The 25,094-nt window shown below is 37.1% G+C and overlaps 1 long non-coding RNA gene across 1 annotated transcript in view; it reads right to left on the bottom strand.

Annotated features, from left to right (window-relative positions):
• Positions 1-25,094, bottom strand: part of LOC129659054 (uncharacterized) — an 86,959-nt gene that overhangs the window by 19,834 nt on the left and 42,031 nt on the right. The window contains exons 2-3 of the long non-coding RNA XR_008717768.1: positions 7,982-8,045; positions 7,685-7,734 (exon numbers count right to left, since the gene is read on the bottom strand). This is a non-coding gene — a long non-coding RNA (uncharacterized LOC129659054). The remainder of the gene's footprint in view (positions 1-7,684; positions 7,735-7,981; positions 8,046-25,094) is intronic.

Raw genomic sequence — 25,094 nt, 5'->3', positions numbered from 1 at the left:
CCTATGAATTCAAGCATCCTATCCCTGATTCCGTTATGATCTATGCTACTATGAAAAAATATCCTACCCCTAACACTAGCCCTATGATGTGACACATATCACTACCCATCCTCCTATCAAGAATCCCCCCACAAACATAAGAAATATGTCTGACAAAAGAGTTACTTTGATAGAGTAAATAAGAGAGGTTTAAGCCCTCTTATTTCTAGAACTATAGGAATTGAACCTACTCCTAAGAACCCAAAACTCTTCATGCTCCCAATTATACCAAATTCTAATAGTAAGGTCAGTTAATTAAGCTATCAGGCCCATAACCCAAAAGTATTGGTTTATATCCTTCCTGTACTAATAAACCCAATTATCTTTATCATTATTCTATCAACTATTATACTAGGAACTACCATTGTCATAATCAGCTCCTGCTGACTACTCATCTGAATTGGATTTGAAATAAATACACTTGCTATCATCCCCATTATAATAAAAAAAGTATAACCCACGAGCCACAGAAGCATCAACCAAATACTTTTTAACCCAATCAACAGCTTCAATATTACTAATAATAGCCATTATCATTAACTTAATATTCTCAGGCAAGTGGACCATAATAAAATTATTTAACCCAACAGCATCTATACTCATAACAATAGCTCTTACCATAAAATTAGGAATAGCCCCATTCCACTTCTGAGTCCCAAAGTAACACAAGGCATCTCCTTATCATCAGGCCTAATCTTATATTATTTCATGACTAATATTAAGTTAGGATTTATGAAACAAAAGTAAACTATGGGATTGGAGATCTCATTTTAGCACTGGTTTGGTTTGTAAGGGTCCCACAAAGCCTTCCCTGTGGAACTGAGAGCTAATCCAAAAGGTAGGCAGCATTTATCCAGGGTAAAGCATTCTAGATGGGAAAAACAGCCAACTGTGCTATAGTGTTATCTGTGTCTTTGTTCTCTTCCTCCACATGCTGAAATGCCGTTACATCTAAGTTACATATGATCACTTTTGGAAAGTGATTCCAGAACCCCCCATCACAATAAAATTTGCTCTGACACAGAAGACATCACAGCCAGACACACTATAATTGCTTGCATTTATGTCAATCTCCCCTTTAGACCTCAAACATCCATAGAAATTGTTTTCATATTTATATTCTCTAGTATTTATTTCTTGGGGGGCCCTGAATAAATTTGTAATATAAGAATGACTAACATCGGTGCTCTTCCCTGAAAGAGTTCAAATTAGGAAGGGAGGAGAGAGATGTAAATAAAATTTTGTTATTCTGTTTGACCCCTGCTATAATGGAGACCTGCCAAATATGCAATACAATAATGAATAACAGGTTCTTTGTAGGTAGGTATGGAGAGAAAAGTAAGACGTGTGTATCTAAATAAGTATTTTGTATATTCTGCTAAAATTTAGTCTGGGAGAGTTACTGGAAAAAAAGATTGGTAAAAATAGCCCAGATATAGTAAGTTAGAGGTAGTAATGATAAGAGTGGATCAATCACTCTGTGGAAATAAATCCACTGTCAATATGATTGTGTCTATCAAAAAGAGCCCTGAACGTTTACTAATTAAATTTATAGCATGGGCAATCACTAACATGAACATGTTTCCTCTTCCATAAAATGCAGATCTTGGATGATTTGAATAGTGTTTTCTAACAGGTTTTTCATATAGCTTCCTGGACTAGTAATGCTAAAAAGTGTTTTGAGGAATTTCTGAATTAAATAAAACTCTGTAAGTTTCTTAGAATAGTACTTCCCATCGTCTACGGCAGCCTAACATGCAATGTGGCTCACTAGAGAGGTCCATTGGATGCCTTTCTCAAATCTATTTAAAACATAAAGCCTATGCATCATGTATTATATAGTTACAATGTATGATAAGAGACAGAAGAAGAACAGAACAAGAGGCTGTGAAATAGGTTAACTTACTAAAGTCTAAGTGGCCTGGGAATGTCACTGTGAGATGAGAACTGTGACAGGAAGGATGAAGTCATGTAGAGGAAGCAGTTCAGCAACACAGGCAGTATGTACGAGGCCCTAATGGTGAAATATTACTTAACTCCTTCATTTTAGGTGCTGAAATGGACTGAGCACACGAAGCAAGAGAGAGGGTCAGAAAAGCAAAGAGGAAGAAGTGGCTGAGCAGGGCTGGAAAATGGTCCTTTTGGGTTAATAGTTAATCAATACACTCCTTCCTTCATTGAGAAAGTCTTGATAAGATAAGGTCAGCTTATCTTATCAATAAACTGTGAATAAACAGTGTGTTTAATAACATGATTGATTTTTTCCATCTGCCTAAGTATATTAGAAGTGAAGTGAAGTCGCTCAGTCCTGTCGGACTCTTTGCGACCTCGTGGACTGTAGCCTACAAGGCTCCTCTGTCCATGGAATTTTCCAGGCAAGAGTACTGGAGTGGGTTGCCATTTCCTTCTCCAGGGGATCTTCCCAACCCAGGGATCGAACCCGGGTCTCCCGCATTGTGGGCAGACGCTTTACCATCTGAGCCACCAGGGAAGCCCCTAAATACATTGTGTCCTGGCAAAACAACAACAAAAAAGTTCACAGTCTGGTACTATGAGTAACTTCAGGAGCCTGAACTTAATTTTGAGCAAAATGGAAAGCCATTGAAGATCCTTAAGCAAAAAAAGTGATAGTCATTCTGCAAAAATTCAGACTGTGATGAAAACCAGAGATGGGTGTTTCTGTCCATTGCTTACCTTTGCATATCTATAATGTAATGATACTTTCTTCTCTTGCCAGGTCTGAGCCTATACTTAGTTTCAGTGAGGAAGGAAATGGGAGGAAGAGATTCTCCTTTTGGCTATTTCAATACCCCCATACACTGTTTAAAAGTAGGTACACAGTACTTAAAATCGCCACTTTAATACTCCTATTTTTTTTTTTTCATCTTTTCCTTTCAGTTTTGTCCTGATTGTTGCTGTCCTCTCCAAAAGTGGAATGAATAAAAGATCTATTTGGGCAGAATCTATTATAATTATTACATATTTTCTCTTGTTTATTCTACATTAAAATTATTCTCATAATGAATTTTAATTCTATTTCTTTTGACACAAACTTTGAGTTTGGAAAAATGTTTTTGCCTTCTGTCTGGCCATCGTATCTTACTTTTCAGAACCACAGAAGCAAAGTACCAGTGTTCAAGGGCTATGCTGCTTTCTCTTGAATGCTGTAAAACTTCTTTCCGGGGGGAAGAATAGCCCATTTAGAACTGCATGCAGCGCCATCTTGTGACAAAGAAAGTAATTTCTTTTAGTGAATAGAGCATCTGCACATTGCAATCTAATGCTATACATAATTCACACAAAAAGACAGATGTTTTATAAAGTCAGCAGCCAGTGAGAACAGATATGAGTATCTTAGTGTTATCCTTCTATGCTAATTTTTCTAGGAAAATGTCATGCTAAAAACAAAACAATAAATTCTTGGATTAGTCAATTTTAAGAAACTTCTTTGAAATGGTTATCCTGTTTGTACTCAAAATTATGTTAGGTCAATGCAAAGGAAAGCCAGAGATTCCATGATGGCCCTACATATTCAGCATTTTCCAAGGGTAAAAGTTTCTAGATACTCGATGAAAATTATCTTATGCTGGAAAGAGTGGAGTTGATGATACTTTTCCAAAAGCCCTCCTCTATCAGCAAGGTATTAATTACTTTCCAGATTTTCAATACATAATTAATAGCACGCAATTATTCTCAACTAAATATATATATTACTTTATGGAGTAAAGGCAATTCCTACATATATGCTTTTGAACACTAAGTTTCAATTTAATTATTATCATGCACCTTGCCACACTTAACACTTTTATCTGGAAAACATTCTACAGGTACAGAAAATATTTGAATTCTGTAGAAGAGAAACAGCTTCTTTTAAAATGATTAAAAACTTTTTTTTGGCTAAATATTGTTGAGTATATGCATTATGTAAAACAATGTTTTAGATTTTGCTCTCTCAGTTACAAACTTCTAAAATTCTGATATAAGAATTCAGCTTGCTGTGGCCTCCTGCAAAGAACTAGAAGGAATAAAATCCACTCTCAGTTTAGTAAATAGACTCATGGAGGAAGAGGGACTTCAGATTATTCAAAATGTAGACCAAAAAGGCTGGAATAACCAGAAATTTTTCCATTTCTCCCCCATTTTCTAATGAAGTAGAATAAATCTATGACTGAGTAAATTAAACTGCTGGCATTCTAATAAACAATCAAATATTATGATTTTAGAAATGTATTTTTGTGAAAGATGCTTAAGTAGGCTAAAACTCTGAAAGAGACACCAGAGAAAACTTCAGGAATAATATAGATTTTTAAAAGAGAATTTAGGTTTTTAAAAGAGAATTTAATATTGAGTAATCTTAACATCATGGAGGCCAAATTTGCCTGTTACTCCAGGTGTTTCTTGACTTCCTACTTTTGCATTCCAGTTCCCTATAATGAAAAGGACATCTTTTTTGGGTGTTAGTTCTAAAAGGTCTTGTAGATCTTCATAGAACCGTTCAACTTCAGCTTCTTCAGCGTTACTGGCTGGGGCATAGACTTGGATTACTGTGATATTGAATGGTTTGCCTTGGAAATGAACAGAGATAATTCTGTCATTTTTGAGATTGCATCCAAGTACTGCATTTCGGACTCTTTTGTTGACCATGATGGCTACTCCATGTCTTCTGAGGGATTCCTGCCCGCAGTAGTAGATATAATGGTCAACTGAGTTAAATTCACCCATTCCAGTCCATTTCAGTTTGCTGATTCCAAGAATGTCGACATACACTCTTGCCATCTCTTGTTTGACCACTTCCAATTTGCCTTGATTCACGGACCTGACATTCCAGGTTCCTATGCAATATTGCTCTTTCCAGCATTGTACCTTGCTTCTATCACCAGTCACATCCACAGCTGGGTATTCTTTTTGCTTTGGCTCCATTCCTTCATTCTTTCTGGAGTTATTTCTCCACTGATCTCCAGTAGCATATTGGGCACCTACTGACCTGGGGAGTTTCTCTTTCAGTATCCTATAATTTTGCCTTTTCATACTGTTCATGGGGTTCTCAAGGCAAGAATACTGAAGTGGTTTGCCATTCCCTTCTCCAGTGGACCACATTCTGACAGATCTCTCCACCATGACCCGCCCATCTTGGGTTGCCCCAGGGGCATGGCTTAGTTTCATTGAGTTAGACAAGGCTCTGGTCCTAGTGTGATTAGATTGACTAGTTTTCTGTGAGTATGGTTTCAGTGTGTTTGCCCTGTGATGCCCTCTTGCAACATCTCCCGTCTTACTTGGGTTTCTCTTACCTTGGGCGTGGGGTATCTCTTCACGGCTGCTCCAGCAAAGTGCAGCCATTGCTCCTTACCTTGGACGAGGGGTATCTCCTCACCGCCACCCTTCCTGACCTTCATCATGGGATAGCTCCTCTAGGCCCTCCTGGAAAAGGTCAGTTTTCATTCCAATCCCAAAGAAAAGCAATGCCAAAGAATGGTCAAACTACCGCACAATTGCACTCATCTCACACACTAGTAAAGTAATGCTCAAAATTCTCCAAGCCAGGCTTCAGCAATATGTGAACCATGAACTTCCTGATGTTCAAGCTGGTTTTAGAAAAGGCAGAGGAACCAGAGATCAAATTGCCAACATCCACTGGATCATAGAAAAAGCAAGAGAGTTCCAGAAAAACATCTATTTCTGCTTTATTGACTATGCCAAAGCCTTTGACTGTGTGGATCACAATAAACTGTGGGAAATTCTGAAAGAGATGGGCATACCAGACCGCCTGATCTGCCTCTTGAGAAATTTGTATGCAGGTCAGGAAGCAACAGTTAGAACTGGACATGGAACAACTGACTGGTTCCAAATAGGAAAAGGAGTTCGTCAAGGCTGTATATTGTCACCCTGTTTATTTAACTTATATGCAGAGTACATCATGAGAAACGCTGGACTGGAAGAAACACAAGCTGGAATCAAGATTGCAGGGAGAAATATCAATAACCTCAGATATGCAGATGACACCACCCTTATGGCAGAAAGTGAAGAGGAACTCAAAAGCCTCTTGATGAAAGTGAAAGTGGAGAGTGAAAAAGTTGGCTTCAAGCTCAACATTCAGAAAACGAAGATCATGGCATCCGGTCCCATCACTTCATGGGAAATAGATGGGGAAACAGTGGAAACAGTGTCAAACTTTATTTTTTGGGGCTCCAAAATCACTGCAGATGGTGACTGCAGCCATGAAATTAAAAGACGCTTACTCCTTGGAAGGAAAGTTATGACCAACCTAGATAGCATACTGAAAAGCAGAGACATTACTTTGCCAACAAAGGTCCGTCTAGTCAAGGCTATGGTTTTTCCACTGGTCATGTATGGATGTGAGAGTTGGACTGTGAAGAAGGCTGAGCCCCAAAGAATTGATGCTTTTGAACTGTGGTGTTGGAGAAGACTCCTGAGAGTCCCTTGGACTGCAAGGAGATCCAAGCAGTCCATTCTGAAGGAGATCAGCCCTGGGATTTCTTTGGAAGGACTGATGCTAAAGCTGAAACTCCAGTACTTTGGCCACCTCATGCGAATAGTTGACTCATTGGAAAAGGCTCTAATGCTGGTAGGGATTGGGGGCAGGAGGAGAAGGGGACGACAGAGGATGAGATGGCTGGATGGCATCACTGACTCGATGGACATGAGTCTGAGTGAACTCCGGGAGTTGGTGTTGGACAGGGAGGCCTGGCGTGCTGCGATTCATGGGGTCGCAAACAGTTGGACATGACTGGGTGACTGATCTGATCTGATCTGATCTAACATCATGGAGAAGGAAATGGCAATCCACTTCAGTATTCTTGCCTTGAAAATCCCATGGACAAAGGAGCCAGGTGGGCTATTGTCCATGGGGACTCAAAGAGCTGGACACAACTTAACGGCTAAACCAACCTTAACATCAAGAAAGAAATGTAAATTAATGTAGATCTACCCCAGTCATTACCATAAGTCGCTTGGACTCTGCTTACTTTTTCTAGACTCAGAAAAAAGTGATCCATGTATTAAAATGTTCCTTAATTTCTACCCCTACTCTATTTGTGGAATGGAATTTTTCTATACAAATAAATGTGGACTCTGCTACAGGAATTGAACAAAAAAGCTCATTTTTATAAAGAACTGCTTACTTATGAAGTCTTTTGATAACTCAGACATCTGGACAGCTGTGTTTAATCTGTACTGAGTTTCACTACTTGCATTCAAATTTTCTATAAAAATTCAAAATGTTAAGCACGGATACTCAATTTCTTCTTTAAACAACTTATATTTTAATGCATCAGCTAATATAGACACAAGAATGAGACCTAGGTATAATTCCCAGGATTACTGAAGGCACTGCCCTAGCTCCTGGGGAGAAGAAACATGAAGATTGTATCTGGAATTGCAACTAGGCCACTGAACGCTACTGCCAAAGCCACTGCTTCTAAGAACAAGTATCAGACCAACACAAAAAACTACACAGGCTTGCAACAGACAAATCCTTTTTGTACTAATGTTTCTATTTCATGCAATTTTTAAAGAACAGCAAAGCATGGACCCCAAAACACCCACTGAGTTGCTTCTCTGGTATGCTTTCCACCAAAAAGAGCCCAAGAATTGGCAGAAGGCAACTTCCTTCCAGGAGGGTACTCACCAGAACCTGACAGTGTTGGCACCCTGATCCCAGACTTGTGGACTCCAGCTCTGTCAGAAATAAATTTATATTGTTTATAAGCCACTCATTCTATGGTAATTTTTTATAGCAGTCTGAACAATCTAAGACAATACCAAACTGTTTTCACTAAAAACAATACAGCAAAAACACTAACTTAAATTACACTGAATGTCATAGGCGCGCTAAATGAATGTATCTATTCAGAACACATAGTGTGAGACTTAAAAACCAAAACAAAGTCTTAGTTTCCCTTAAACTTAGCACCCTGTCTCTTACCTCCAAGGCTTTCTTCAAGATTTTCCCTCCAGAACACCTCTCAGTGTCTCTTTATTCCCTTCAGCTGTGAAATGTAAAATCAAGTTGTGCATTGAGATATCGGCATAAAAAAAGAAATAACTTTCTTGCCACTATCAATCAATCAATCAATCAATCAATGGTTTGACCACACGTTTAATGTACATCCTTAAGGAGAGTATACTCACTCTAGGAAAACACACATCACCTGTGTTTCTCATTACACTTAAAAAAGGCAAGGGCTCTACTTTTACTCTTCAATACCAGCACCTATCACAGTTATGAATGAGTAAATACTAAAGTAGCCAAACTTGCCTAATCTAATGCCATCTCTGAAAGATGCCAAAAGTAATAATAGGTTGAAGTTGCTACATCACTGATGAGAAACTAAAACTTTATCTATGTGATGATGATTAAATATCAATTCAACTGTTATGCCAGACTAAGGCAGATGTGATTGGCAAGTTTATGCAGTAGTATGCTATGCTGTGCTTAGCCCCTCAGTCATGCCTGACTCTTTGTGACCCCATGAACTGTAGCCTGCCCAGGCGCCTCTGTCCATGGGGTTTCTCCAGGCAAGAATACTGGAGTGGGTTGCCATGCAAGAATCAAACCGGGGTCTCCTGCACTGCAGACAGATTCTTTACCAGCTGAGCTACCTGGGAAGCCCATGTAGTAGTGTACTTTCATTTATTCTTATCTTCACAGATATTTATTGAGTATGTATGTGACAGGTGCTAACTGCAGTGTATACAACATTAAACAAAACAGAAAAAGACCCCTGTTCTTAGAATAAGTGCATGAGTTATTTCGCTATTGTGAATTCACCTGACCTGAGTTTGAAAAAGTCCGGATAAAAAATAGGGAAGGGTAACAGAATCAGGTAAGTCGAGAAAGCACGCTGTCATATTTTCAACACTATGTGAACACTTGAAAAGAAGGAGTACTGTGAAGTTAGAAAGGCTAACTTGAATAAAATCTCCTTTTAAAAGTTTAGGAAAACTAATAAGAACAAAGTATAAATACCTAATCCTAAACATAGCTATAATAGGAAAAATAGAATTAAAAAACAGGATAACATTTCTACAGTTAATGAAAACACATCAGAAGACATGCCCACAAACAGAACAAATAAACTAGAAGATATTAGGAAAATTATTTAAAAATATGAGGAAAAATATTTAAAATAATTTCAAAAAGTCAGAAATGACAAAATGCAGGGAAGACAGAAATTTTAAAAATTCAAATATTAAAATTAAAATTATAAGGAAAATAATAATAATCAAACACAAGAAATAATGCTTCCAGAGAGATGGAAAAGTTTATTTTATGAAAGAAAGAAAACATTAAAAGAGATAGAAGTAATATATATGCATGTATTTTCTATAGGTCTATATATATATAATATATGTGTAGGCATACACACACACACATATAAATGTATATATATTACACACATATACATGTGTATTTTGTGTAAATATATATATATATATTTACACACAGAATATATATATATATATATATATATATATATATATATATTGGAGAAGGCAATGGCACCCCACTCCAGTACTCTTGCCTGGAAAATCCCATGGATGGAGGAGCCTAGAAGGCTACAGTCCATGGGGTTGCTGAGGGTCGGACATGAGTGAGCGACTTCACTTTCACTTTTCACTTTCATGCTTTGGAGAAGGAAATGGCAACCCACTCCAGTGTTCTTGCCTGGAGAATCCCAGGGACGGGGGAGCCTGGTGGGCTGCCATCTCTGGGGTCACACAGAGTTGGAAACGACTGAAGTGACTTAGTGTATGTGTGTGTGTGTATATATATATATATATATATATATTCCAACTTAGGAAACATAGAAGTCCTTGAAGGTAAAAAATAAAAGTAAAGGAAATCAAACTAATATTAAAGACTGTAATTCAAGGAAGCATTTCTGAATTAAAAAGTTTTTTTTGAAACTATTTAATGAAAGAACACACTGCATACTTAAGAATATTAATTTAACTGATCAACACCAAGACATAGTCAATAAAATTACTGGATATAAAAAAATTACTTTAGGTGTCAAAAGAACATTTTGCTCTTGCAAAAAAGAGCAAGTGACTCATATAGGAAATAAAATTAGCTTGTCATCAGACTTTTCAATTGCAACTCTTTATGCCAGAAGATAATAAAGAAAAGAGAAGGACTAAAGGAAAGAGAAAGAGTGGACAAAGGACTTAATACTTAGCAAAACTGACTTTTGATTATAAAGGGCACACGTAAACTTTTATCATTATGCAAGAACTCAAGACATATTTTTTTCAAGAATCCTCCTGAGAAATCTACTAGAGAAAAGTCTTCAGTAAAAAGAACTAGAGTCATCTACATAAAAACTGGTGGTGAGTGTTAAACATACAGTTTCTGGTAACATCAAGATGTAGCAAGTACTAGAAGGAAAGAGTGTAGCAATTGATATCTGATTTGAAAATATATACATAATATGACTTTTTGATGGCCTGAAAATATATAAGATATTCTATTAAATTTTTAAAAATTAGCATTTCAATAAGCTTGTCGGTGGCTGTATACTGCTACTGCCTTGGCTGTACCATGTGGTATGCATAGTTACATGTACACTGCCACATACATGCTGACATATAAAGCAGTGAGTGATTATAAGAAACTTTTTTTTTTAATTTTATTTTATTTTTAAACCTCAAACACTGTATTAGTTTTGCCAAACATCAAAACGAATCCGCCACAGGTATACATGTGCTTCCCATCCTGAACCCTCCTCCCTCCTCCCTCCCCATTCCATCCCTCTAGGTCGTCCCAGTGCACCAGCCCCAAGCATCCAGTATCGTGCATTGAACCTGGACTGGCAACTCGTTTCATACATGATATTACACATGTTTCAGTGCCATTCTCCCAAATCTTCCCACCCTCTCCCTCTCCTCATCATGTGTCTTTTAGAACCAGAATTCTGATTAAAAGAATGGAGATAGAGACATAAGTAAGATGAAATTAAGCAAAAATCCTAGAGTCTCTCATTTGAATTAGATACATCAGTATAAACTCATGAGACTTATTATCCTTAATACTATATATCACATATGTGTATGTGCTCAGTCGCTTCGGTAGTGTCTGACTCTTTGCTATCTTGTTGAGTGTAGCCTGCCAGGCTCCTCTGTCCATGGGATTCTCCAGGCAAGCATACTGGAGTGGCTTGCCATTTCCTTCTCCAGGGGATCTTTATGATCCAGGGATCGAACCCACATACGTGTGTGTGTATATGTATATATCCCCAGATTCCTTATCTTGGCTATTCAACCAAATACTAATCTAGATATTCCTGTGAAAGGATCTGCAGGTGTAATTAAAGTCCAAAAGTTATGGAAAGCATCTTGGTTAGTTGACCTAATCACATGAGTACTTCAAAAGCACCGAGTTTTCTGTTGCTTGCATAAGAGATCAGAGAATCAAAACACAAGGGATATGTGTACCAAGTCATCACACTGTACAATTTAAATATCTTTCACTTGTCAATAATACCTCAATAAAGCTGGAAAAAAGCAAGCAAGCAAACAAACCAAAACCCCACAAAACACAAGGCAGATTTGTCATGCCATTCCTAGCTTGAATCTGGAGAGAGGATCAAGTGAAAAGGATTTGAAGGTTTCTAGAAGCAAAGAGTGACCACCAGTCAAAGGCCAGCAAAAAAATGGGAGTTCAGTCCTACAGCCTGAAGAAATCAGACCTTTGGAAAAGCTGAATAAGCCTGAAGTCAGATTCTTTCCTGGAATCTCCCGATAATGCAGCTCCTCCAACATTTTAATTTCAGCCTTGTGAGACTCTGAGCAGAGAACCACACAGTGATGGACTTTGGAACTACACAAGTGTTTGATAACAAACACAGACATTTTAAGACTTGAAATATGTGGTAATTTGTTAATCAGCAGTAGAAAACATTCAATCTCAGGACATGCTGGTACACTCAAGAGCAAGGGAGCCATCGGACCTCAAGGGTCACATCAAAAAAACTTAGGAGTCAATTTCAAGAAACCTCACTGGACAAAGACAACACAACCTGAGCTTTAAAAATATAATAATAATTGAAGTAGATGCAGCATAAAAGTTTAAACCCATGTGGTCACCATAACATAAAATAACTGGTTGCATATGGAAGAAGATTTTTATTTTACAAACTGGTAAAGAAAAGAGAAACCTGGCATTTATGTCATCTCTATTATTTGAACTCTAAGAAGAGAAGAGGCAAGGAGTCCTTTAAAGAGGTTTCCCAGCTAATAGATTATACCAAAATGATAATATTAGAATGTCATCAAGTTGTTAACTCTTAACAGATCTTTTCTTTGAGTATAAACATCTGCTTTCATGAAAAGAGAGAGAGTCAGACATTGTGTTCTTGATTAAAGAATATAACACCACTTGTAGCATTGTCAAAGCAACAAAATCTCAGTCCAATCATGTCTCTGGGTCCAGCTGCCAATCATGAGGAAATACAAAGGACTCACCAATATGTTAAACTGGATGACGAGTTTCAATCTGTAAAATCTAGTCTATGGGAAATTCTAACATTAATTGGCTCAGTTTCATCAGCAGATAAATTGTAAGGAAATGAAAGGAATGGAGAGTAAAACTGAAATTGAAAAAAAAGAGGCATATCAAATTTTCAATACAGATAACACTAAACTTTAATGTCCAGGGAAGCACACTAGACTGATAAAACTGTAAAAGAAGGCAAAGAAGTGGTTGTTATAAAATGAGACTAATAGTTTCTTTTGTGGGGATGAATTTCTTGTGATTGTGTTGAACCACAAGGGTGGGCTTGCTGGAAAAATTTTATTTCTTGACCTGGTTGGTAGTTACAAGGATGTTTGCTTTATAATAATTTATTAATCTTTGTATTTATTTGGTAGTGCTTTATGTATATATGTGTGTGTATATATATATATATGTTTTTATAACAAATGATTTTAAAAGATCTTGCCTGGCATCTGTTTAATTTTCACCTAAATAAATGTGTTATTATCACCATGGATATGGCTCGATTTGGGTTGCATGTGTCACATCCCTTTGGATTATAATTAAGAAAATACGTGGTATCCTGCATGCACCCAAGTTGTGCAATATTATTAATTACTTCAGTTTTAGATCTCTTGCTGATGCTGATAAAATTTTACTTATATATCTTTGCCATGTTAAGTCAAATATATGAAACATGGGTACTTTGATGACTATTGAGTTTTCTTCAACAAGATGACATCTCATAGCACCTGCCCCTCACCTCCAGATTTCTCTGAGAAAAATAATCAAAATAACCTAGAACTCCTCCAACCTCACTGCTTTCCTCTGTGATGGAATCAGTTGTGTCCAATCTAGGAACCAACTCCCCAGGCCTGGCTGAAAACTTTAGCTTAGAAGTAGGGCATTCCCAGGTTCCTCTGAGATACACCCACCCATTCTGACCAGTCTACTCATAGCTTCCTTGAAGAAGGGTCAGTACAAGGATCCTCATACTTCACTGTTCATTAAAATCAAATGGAGAAACTTAGAGAATATATCCACCGGTCCTACCTCAGGCTAATTAAATCTGAATCTCTGTGGGTGGTAATTTTTTTTTCAAAGCTCCTCAAGTTTTAATATGCAGTTAGGTATGTGAACTATGAGACTCATATTTGTAATAAAGTTTAATACAAAACTCTTCTATAATTTATCTCTGCATATTAATATTTGCCTATTAGTTTCTTTTAAAGACATTTTTAATATGCCAGTGTATGTTAAGATGACAGGGGAAATGATAAATGGAGACAGAAGTGTTAATTGTATTGGGTCAGAATTAAGTTTGAATTACTGTTGAGTCAGAAGAGCCTCTGGAATACTTATATCTTTTATTACAAAACAGTTCAATTTATACATTTTCTGCTACTATGCAGGTTTTAAAAACAGTTCTATTTTCAATTGCATTACACATCTATGGTCATGGTAACTGATTAGCACTGTGAAATAGGAATAATGTATTCAAGTAATACATTTTTTTTCTTTTGGAGTGTGTTACTTGTTATTTGAAACAGTGGCATGAGATAAGAGAAAAAATTTAACTCAGAATGTGACCAGGAAAATTACATCTCTCCATGGTGATCTGAAATAAACTGAGTACAGGCTGGATTATCGAAGATGATTTCAGTTGCAAATACCACATTTCTGATTAAAAATGTCCATTAGAAGTTTAGTATATGATATAACAAGAAATCTAGAGTAGATATTTCTAGATATGAGTCACTCATCTTAGGCCCCTGGCTTCTCTTAACATTCATCTGCTGTCTATAAGATGTGGACCAAAGCACCAAACCCCGTAACTTACACAAAATATTCAAAGGAGGAAGAAAAAGGAGTTTTACTTTGTATTATAGAAGAAACTCCCTAGAACTCTCAGTTCCCTTTATCCAGATCAAGCTGAAAGTAGAGAATGAATCTTTGGCATTTTCAGCTTTTAATAAGGGTGTGGGGTGACCTCTGCCAATAATCAATTAACATGGTTAGTAATAGTGTTCAGTAGGCAACTGGTAGAATCTGGAGCAATAAGCCTTTGTCCAAAATACAAATCTTCAGTAGTCAAACTGCATGAACTGAGTAAACAATTTTCTGCACAATGTAAAAATAAGGAGCAAAATTTAAACAACTGAAAACCTGCAGTGATGTGAGTCTCTGTCTATATACTTCTCGAACTTCATGCACATAACAAATACATGGGGCCTTTGTTAACCGTTCTAGCCTGAAAGATACTACAGTTGGGCTTAGTATAGAGTTGAGCTCAGTTAAGGATGAGAACCAGACGGCTATTTGTCCTGAGCCTATACTTTGGGAAATATTCTACACTGACAACTATTAATAATCTCAAAATATTTAATCCTGACTTTTTGTTTTGCCAGTGTCACAAGTGGCTGAAAATCTCCAGAACCATGTTTATTCCAACCCAGTAGCATTTATGAAATAGCCTCTAAAGTAGATTTCACTTGCTGCTCGACCTCACACATAACTAGTTAACCTGCCTTATCACAAAGACTCAGTCATCCTTATTCAGCTAAATCTCTGAAGTTGGCCACAGGCCCCTGGGAGCTTCTGATCTAATGCCCTCCTGTTGTCAACAGAAATGTCCATTGCTTCACTCTCTCACTAGTTTTAATTAATTAAAAACTCCCAGTCATCAGGAAGTCATATGCTCAGCATGCCCCCATGACAGCACAGCTTATCAAATTACCCTGTTCCCTGGGCAAGTTAATTCACCATATTGCTAAATTATTTCCTGTTTTTGTTTCCAATGCCAAGTTTTTTTTTTTTCCCCTCTCCACACTGCCTGATGTAGGATGTCTTAATATCTCAAATCTTTTTTATTTAATAGCATAATCCATGAAACATAGCCAACAGTTTTTTATATTAAAAGAAATACAATTTTCTCACAACAGCCAAATAAAATTGTATCACTGACTTACCAAGCAATTTGGTAAAGATGCCATAAATAAGTTCAATCTCTTTCCAGTATCACGTCTTACCCACAACAGTATCTCCATTATTTTTATTTCAATGTCAGCTGCTTTACCCTTTACATCTGTCACCCCAAATTCTGATCATACGTTGCGTATGCTATTCACCTATTCTTCAGCTGGTTGTAAACGGAAATAAAAAACAAATAACACCCCACACTCCTACCAAAGAGAAAATGCTTACAAAGAAAATCTGATTTCATTTCAGAATATAGTCCCATAAAGACGAGCTTATGTGCATTCTAATAAAGGCATAACTGGCATAGTTCCCTATGCCAGTAGCTACAGGAGCACTTTGAAAACTAGGCTCCTTCTAGATCTCATCTCCTATGACAGCTGCTAGTGAACAACAATTACCATCCTTCCCCTCGGCACCTCCATGTATAACACACTGTCTGTCACCCAAATAGGCACTCAACAAGCCACTCCCTCTCACCTTTTCTTCCAAAGTGCAAAAAATTCATATATAAGAGGACCTCATATTATGAATGTCTAATATGATCTCTTTCTAACTCTACTCTGACTCATACCAAGAAGTAGATATCATTCTACAGAAATAATCCAATATTAAGAAGACAAAAGTTGAATTTCATCTGATTGATTTTATTGCTGAATTATGCAATTTGATCAACTGTCTACAAACCAAGTCCCTAAGGCTAACTTAGTAATAACTCTCTAACTGCCACATTCAAGTGAACTTTTAGTTTTGGACAGTCTTGCATTTATCATCAGAGGATTTTGTAAATATCATATTCATATTTAAATTTAATATCCCCTCTTGGCTGATGACCAAGACATTGAAGTATTGCTCAGCTATGAGCATGCTATTATTCTCTGTCAGAATTTTTCAAATATCTGCCAGTGTGTTTTACAGGCCACTAATAGAATGTTCAACACTGGGGGAAAAAAAAAAAGTTAACCTGTCAAACATGTGAAATACATTTTGGTTAGGCAAAAACTAAAGATTTTTTAAAAACCTCAGTACTTTGCTGAAAACATGTGAATGTGCATTTTGAAATTCTAATGTGGGCGTGAGTATGTGGGTGTGTAATCATAATATTCTAATAGGGTATATACCAGAGTATTTGACCAAGAACCATATTTTCTTTTCTTTTACTTAAAAAAAATCATTTTCAGCTGTTATATTAAAATAATTGAAAATTTTTCTTTGCTACTAAAACATGGTCTGAGAAGAGACAATGGTTCCCAAGCCAGGGTGTAGACAGTTTCTCCTCAGCTGTGAGTGTGTGAGTACATGGCACAAAGAGCTGATGCTTGATGTTAAAAATCTGGGGGTGTTGAGATGGTGAAGAAGGTGGGAGCTGTTCATACTAGGAAAAGTAGGCTTTTTCGATAGAGACAAGCTCAGGAAGCTTAAAAGAAGGAGAAATTTGGAGGCTGCTAGGATCCACTCCAGTACTCTTGCCTGGAAAATCCCATGGGCGGAGGAGCCTGGTGGACTGCAGTCCATGGGGTCGCTGGGAGTTGGGCACAACTGAGCGACTTCACCTTCACTTTTCGCTTTCATGCATTGGAGAAGGAAATGGCAACCCACTCCAGTGTTCTTGCCTGGAGAATCCCAGGGACGGGGGAGCCTGGTGGGCTGCCGTCTCTGGGGTCGCACAGAGTCAGACATGACTGAAGCGACTTAGCAGCAGCAGGATGCACACGGCATTGTTCAGGAGAGGAAAGGCTAAAAAAGAGAAAGTCTAAGCACTGAATACTGGAAATTCCAATGACATGGGACTTTTGTGACTTTGAGGAAAACGGTTGCAACTTGGAGCCATGTGGTCCATAAGAGATTGGGATATTTTTTTCCCCCCAGAGGAGTGATTGCAAGGAAATATATCTCTTTTGGCTTTGTAGATGACCACTGAGGACAAAAGAAGCAGAAGAGCTATTGCCAACTCAAACATTTGAAACTGTGAATTGGTAACTTCTTGCCTCTGTATGCCTAGACTTTGTAACTGAGGTTCCTTTATACCAGAGTTTCTCCAAGTGTGATTCTGAGACTACCTATACCAGAATCACTTTTCAGGAGAACTTTTAGAAAATGCCATTTCCTTACCTAGAACTATGAGATTATCTCTGACAGTAGTCATAAAAGTCTGCGTTAGATAACAAGTGACTCTGTGCTTACTAAGGTTTGTAAGAGATACTTGATATTAGAATAACAGGTTTTAAATCTCTCAAGTTGTTTAATGCATAGTACATACCTATTTGTAATGATGTGTGTGTGTGTGTGTGTGTGTGTGTGTGGTGGAGGTGGGAAGCAATGAACAGAGGCAGGTTGAGAGCTGAAGTTTGAAAAGCCTGGTAGTCTGGGGCTTGGTTATAGAAATGACCATTTTCTCGAGGGTGGAGGGTATGGCAACCAGGGCAATTGAAGAAGGTATATGAACAAGCAGTGGTGACTCAGATGTGTCATGCTTATCACTGATAGATGGCTATGGTACACTACATAAGTCCCTTCTTCTGTGAAATAAGTCCTATTATGATGATAGCTTTCAAAAACAATTATGAGAAATAAACTAGATAGGCTGAAACATAATATAAAATATATATTTAAATTCGACCCAAAAAATGATAATAAAAATGGTATTTTTAGGAATGTGGTGTCTTTTTACATCCAAAACATCTCAGGACTCATTATTTTGGAAAATTGTCTATCACCACCCACCCCTCTCCAGCCAATATATAAAAGTTAACTTAGCAAGTTGTAGCCATTGGGTTAAACAATTTGAACAACTATCAACATATCTAATCCTTATATTTGGTGCTCATTAATCTTGGAAAGCTCTTTTCAGGAAGACAAATACACTGTAAGTACGGATGACAGATAGTGAAAGTTTTCATTCTATTACAATTTGCCACCAATGTTGAGTTTATATATGAGAGAGGTTTGTGAGCTAAAGGTGTGATTGCAGGGAGGAGATCATTTTTGACCCACCACTGATTTCACAGAGCATGGTGGTATCTTTCAGTTTTAAAGTTAACATTTTAATGAAGAGATAATCCGTCTTTAAAATAAAAGGTGAATAAGGTGGGAGCTGTTCATACTAGGAAAGGTAGGCTTTTTCGATAGAGACAACCTCAGGAAGCTTAAAGGAAGGAGAAATTTGGAGGCTGCCAGGATGCACACTGCATTGTTCAGGAGAGGAGAGGCTAAAAAAGAGAAAGTCTATGCACTGAATACTGGGAATTCCAATGACATGGGACTTTTGTGACTTTGAGGAAAACAGTTGCAACTTGGAGCCATGTGGTCCATAAGAGACTGGGATTTTTTTTTTTTTCCTTCCCCCAGAGGAGTGATTGCAAGGAAATATATCTCTTTTGGCTTTGTAGATAACCACTGAGGACAAAAGAAACAGGAGAGCTATTGCCAACTCAAACATTTGAAACTGTTACTGTTAATATAAATTACTATCTAACTTATATTGCTCATTATACTTCTTCATCAATCACCCATAAACGTGACACAGCTCAGAGTCACCAGTGCTTGTTCATATACCTTGTTCATCAAACTCAGAAGATTTTTAAAATGGGCTAAAAACCCATAGGTTTTAAATACAGCGACACAAGCAGCAAGTACTCATTTATCAGTATGTGTTATTTCCACATCCTCCCTCCTTTCATCTGCCCCCTCTCCTCCCTTCCTTTGTCTTCTTCAGGTCCTTTTTTCCTTTTCAAAATTTTATATTCTATTATTATTTCTGAATGGGTCAATAATAAAAAGGTATAAAATGGAAGAGGGAAAATGTTCCTCTCACTCTGTTACTCAATTTCCCTTCCTAGAGGAAACAACTTATACATTTCAAAAATATTTCCAGAGATACCTTTATATGTCTCTATCACTTATATACATAAACATAAATACAACATACATATTATATGTATTTTTCCTCTTTATTGCACAAAAGGTTATATGTGCTGTTCTGAATCTTAAATGTCATTTTAAAATCAACTCATTCTTCTGCCAAATATAAGCAATACTTAAATGAATTTAAAAAATGTAATTCAATTCTAGAACAAGCACACATTATAAGGTTGATAAGTAAAAGACAACATGTAGAAAAATATTATGTCATAAAATTAATTTCATTGATATTCCTTATTTCTTAGATTGTGATAATCCCTCTTCCTGACTTACTTTGATTCACTCACAATTTTTAATAGGTGCACTCAAGTTTATGAAAGTTCTTCTGTGAATTTAAAAATGAAATTCTGAATAATGCAGTTATTCTATTTCCATATCAAAATTATCACAAAGGGAGGGACTTACATAGCACATCACAGCTGTGAAATAAGTCCTATGACAGTGACAGTTTTCAAAAACTATTATTAGAAATATATTAGATATAGGCCGAGGCATACAAAATATATTCAAATTTGACCAATAAAATGATAATAAAATAATCATAATAATGGTATTTTTAGAAGTGAGGTGTATTTTTATATCCCAAACATATCAGTACTCATTACTTTGGAAAATTGTTTTCACCACCCATCATAATGGAGGCAGGGACAAATAATTTTGATATGGAAATAGAATAAGTACATTATTCAGAATTTCATCTTTAAACTCATAAAAAGAAAAATGTTCATAAATTTGAGCATTATCTTTTCCCTGCCTCCTACTGGTCAGCATTCTCTTAAAGTTAACAATTTAAGAACAGGTCTATAGACGGCAGTTACTCAATTTTTCTTCTTTCCCTTAGACCATAACTTGGTGCTTGACCTTCTCTTCTGAATCTGGTTTCACTCCTTGCCCAGGAAAAACTTCTCTAGCACACTTGCCTTTTTTCTGTTCTTGAGACCACCAAGACTTTCTTCTAGAGCACTCTGCCTTCTCCTTAAAATGTTCATTCTTCAGCTGTTTCCAAAGTCTTATCTTTAGGGTCTTTTCTCTGAAATCTGAGTATCTTATGTGAATAAGGTGTATCTTCTACATCAGTTATCTGCCAAGATATATTCTTCCCCTGTCATCATTGCCAACTCTTAAATGTATGTGTTTTCTCACTCACTTATGCTCTGATAAATACTTGATAAATCAGCAGATTGCTAATCTAGGTCCCAGATGCTGTGAGTGTAGACAAAGCCATAGTCTTCCTTCCCAAATAACTCCTTGTATAAACTAACATATAGACCAAATGCACATATGATATATGGGGCTATGTGGAGGAGAGTCAGTTACAATCAAATGGAGTAAGTGATAGCTCTGGTTTCTATTCTGTTGGGTCCCATGAACTGAACTTGAGGATCTGTGGCTAGTACAGAAAAGTCCAGAAATAAGCAGAACCAGGAAAAGGGTTTTTTTGTTGTTGTTGTTGTTCTCTTGTTTTCTTGATTTTTTTGAGTCTTAGAAAACATACAGGTAAGAAGCAGTCATGATTTAGCAGGAAAAATGTGAACTAATCTAGAACTAAAAATAATTGGTTCAGTTCCTAGAGACAAAAGTGTAGTTTTGAGTGGAGGAAAAACAACAACAAAAACAACAAACCTTTACCTTGAGGTCTGGATAGCATCTGAAATCTGTCATGCAAAGCCAGTAGTAACTGGGCATCATCCAGTGACTTTGCAGGAAATTAAAGGACCAGTGAGATTCACAATGGGGGAAACAAAACTGGTGTGGATATTGCAGAGTGATCACTGTTGACAGACTGATTCTGAATATATACAAGAAGCCCTTTAAACAGCTCTTGGCAACAATGGGCTGGTGCTTTGAGAATAACTAATTTCTAGCAATCAGACTGCTGCTGCTGCTAAGTCGCTTCAGTCGTATCCAACTCTGTGTGACCCCAGAGACAGCAGCCCACCAGGCTTCCCCGTCCCTGGGATTCTCCAGGCAAGAACACTGGAGTGGGTTGCCATTTCCTTCTCCAATGCATGAAAGTGAAAAGTGAAAGTGAAGTCGCTCAGCCGTGTCCAACTCTTAGTGACCCCATGGACTGCAGCCTACCAGGCTCCTCCATCTATTGGGTTTGGGTTAAAAGTGAAGTGACAGTCATTCAGTCATGTCCGGCTCTTTGCAACCCCATGGATTAAAGCCTGCCAAATTCCTCTGTCCATAGAATTTTCCAGGCAAGAATACTTGAGTGGGTTGCCATTTCCTTCTCCAGGGAATCTTCCCAACTCAGGGATTGAACCCGGGTCCCGTGCATTGGAGGCAGATTCTTTATCATCTGAGCCACCAAAAGTTGACATAATTTATTCATTAATATTAAATATGTATGTATATGTTTATATACATATTTATAATGTGACCTAAAAGTCTCAGAATGAAAAGTCTAGGCCATCTGGAGTACCCTGGTAGGGCTTACATCTGAGGATTGATTTTCACCTTGGAGCATCTTGACCATTTTCTTTGCCATTTTTTTCTTGTGTGCTGTGCCATCAATTTCTTTGATCAATATGCCACTGTTTTAGCATCATTTTTCTAGGAAGGATTGTATTTTAAGTTTATCAGCAGGCCAAAGATCAGTTGAAACCGTTATTGCTTAAACTGCAGAATTTGTTACATATGCCTATGCCTCACTGAAAACTGTCAGGAAGCTTGCCCTTCTACCTATAGATCACTGCCTTTCTGCAGTGTCTGACACACATCTCTATATAAGCATTTTCCCATATTAAATTTTCTGAATATCCAGCAGACAACAACAGGTTCAAGTTCATAAGAATCTCTATATATAGCCTCCTAAAACTAATTTTGTGGTATTTCTGATTATTTCCAGAGTGATTTGAATCCTTATTAATATTTTAATATTGAATTAAATTTTATGCTCTAAATAAATAGCGTGATGGCAGGTTTTTTTGAGGAATAACTGAGAACCTGAGAGTGATACCAATGTTAGAAGAAAAGAGGTGGCTGTTTAGTTGCTAAGTTGTGTCTAACTCTTTTGAGAGCCCATGGACTGTAGCCTACCAAGCTCCTCTGTCCATGGAATTCTCCAGGCAAGAATACCAAAATTGGTTGCCATTTCCTTCTCCACGGGGAAATTACTAATCCAGGGATCAAACCAGCATCTCCTGCATTGACAGGAGGGTTCTTAACCACTGAGCCACCAGGGCTTCCCCAGAAGAAAAGATATATATGCATAAATCTCAATTTCAAAGTCCCCTAGAATGGGAATAACTGTAGTTTGAAATACATAGCTTTTGTGATCTTGACTAAAACATAAAGTACTTGGAACTAACCAAACATCACGTACTCACAATACATAATTATGATCAAAAGATTAGCTTTCTGGTGCAGTACATGGAATAAAACTAATTCATACTGAGAAAAGTCCATATTCACAATTCTAGAGCATTATCTCAATAATAATGTAGAAAAAATACTGAACAGCTACTCTAACTATATAACAAATTATGAAAAATACTCACAGATAAAGTTTTAATTTTCCTTGGTTTTATAAAGATCTACTATAGTCTAGGATTAATGGGCCCTTTACTTAGAAGAAATTTAAATTATAGAAACCTCACAGGAACAAAGTTTTGATGCTTCCAGTGAGATTTTTTTGGAAAATATATTGGGAGGAAGTAAAGTAGACGTATTACTCGACACCGTGAGTTAAGAAGAAAATCAAAGGGCCTCTTGCCTCTCCTCATTTAAAGTTTTGCTTAAAAAATATGGCATTTGTTTTCAACAATATGGTTGACAAGAGGTCCTAAAACACACCTTAAAAAAAAAGAGAACAGAAAGAGATCCTCAGAGAGTGTCAGTGGTAATAGTGCACACTGTATCTTACACTTGGTAGCGGGTTTGAGAGAAGCCTTATTTCTTTCCCTATTATGTTGTATTTCACATAAACATATGTTTTATATATTTAACAAGTGGTGCTGGGAAATCTGGTCAACCACTTGTAAAAGAATGAAACTAGAACACTTTCTAACACCATACACAAAAATAAACTCAAAATGGATTAAAGATCTAAACGTAAGACCAGAAACTATAAAACTCCTAGAGGAGAACATAGGCAAAACAATCTCTGACATACATCACAGCAGGATCCTCTATGACCCACCTCCCAGAATATTGGAAATAAAAGCAAAAATAAACAAATGGGACCTAATTAACCTTAAGAGCTTCTGCACATCAAAGGAAACTATTAGCAAGGTGAAAAGACAGCCTTCAGAATGGGAGAAGATAATAGCAGATGAAGCAACTGACAAACAACTGATCTTGAGAATATACAAGCAACTCCTACAGCTCAACTCCAGAAAAATAAATGACCCATTCAAAAAATGGGCCAAAGAACTAAATAGACATTTCTCCAAAGAAGACATACAGATGGCTAACAAATACATGAAAAGATGCTCAACATCACTCATTATCAGAGAAATGCAAATCAAAACCACTATGAGGTACCATTTCACACCAGTCAGAATGGCTGCGATCCAAAAGTCTACAAGTAATAAATGCTGGAGAGGGTGTGGAGAAAAGGGAACCCTCTTACACTGTTGGTGGGAATGCAAACTAGTACAGCCACTATGGAGAACAGTGTGGAGATTCCTTAAAAAACTGGAAATAGAACTGCCTTATGATCCAGCAATCCCACTGCTGGGCATACACACTGAGGAAACCAGAAGGGAAAGAGATACGTGTACCCCAATGTTCATCGCAGCACTGTTTATAATAGCCAGGACATGGAAGCAACCTAGATGTCCATCAGCAGATGAATGGATCAGAAAGCTATGGTACATATACACAATGGAGTATTACTCAGCCATTAAAAAGAATACATTTGAATCAGTTCTAATGAGGTGGATGAAACTGGAGCCTATTATACAGAGTGAAGTAAGCCAGAAAGAAAAACACCGATACAATATACTAACGCATATATATGGAATTTAGAAAGATGGTAACAATAACCCTGTGTACGAGACAGCAAAAGAGACACAGATGTATAGAACAGTCTTATGGACTCTGTGAGAGAGGGAGAGGGTGGGAAGATTTGGGAGAATGGCATTGAAACATGTAAAATATCATGTATGAAACGAGTCGCCAGTCCAGGTTCGATGCACGATACTGGATGCTTGGGGCTGGTGCACTGGGACGACCCAGAGGGATGGAATGGGGAGGGAGGAGGGAGGAGGGTTCAGGATGGGGAACACATGTATACCTGTGGCGGATTCATTTTGATATTTGGCAAAACTAATACAATTATGTAAAGTTTAAAAATAAAATAAAATTTAAAAAAAATAACATATTTTATATATATATATATGTGTGTGTGTGTGTGTGTGCATGTTTTCCTACATTTTATTTGTGACAATTATTTTAAAAGAGTAAAGAAAAAATCAGGATAAAAAATTTCATTTATGTATTATAATCATAACAATGTAAACAGCAATCAAAATCTTGTGTCTAGAAGAAAACTAGAAAGAAAAATACCAAAATCATAATAGTGATTTCATTTGCAGGACTTTCATTTGCAGAACGTTGGTGATTGCTTTTCCTCCCTTTAAAAATGTTTTGTCATTTTAAGTTTTCTATAGTGAGCATCCTTGCATACAATGTTTACTTATTTCATGAATAGAAA

This window comes from Bubalus kerabau, chromosome 8, assembly GCF_029407905.1.
Source record: "Bubalus kerabau isolate K-KA32 ecotype Philippines breed swamp buffalo chromosome 8, PCC_UOA_SB_1v2, whole genome shotgun sequence".
NCBI classification, from domain to species: domain Eukaryota; kingdom Metazoa; phylum Chordata; class Mammalia; order Artiodactyla; family Bovidae; genus Bubalus; species Bubalus kerabau.
The sequence above is the reverse complement of the archived record's forward strand: the minus strand, read 5'-3'. Positions and strand labels throughout refer to the sequence as shown.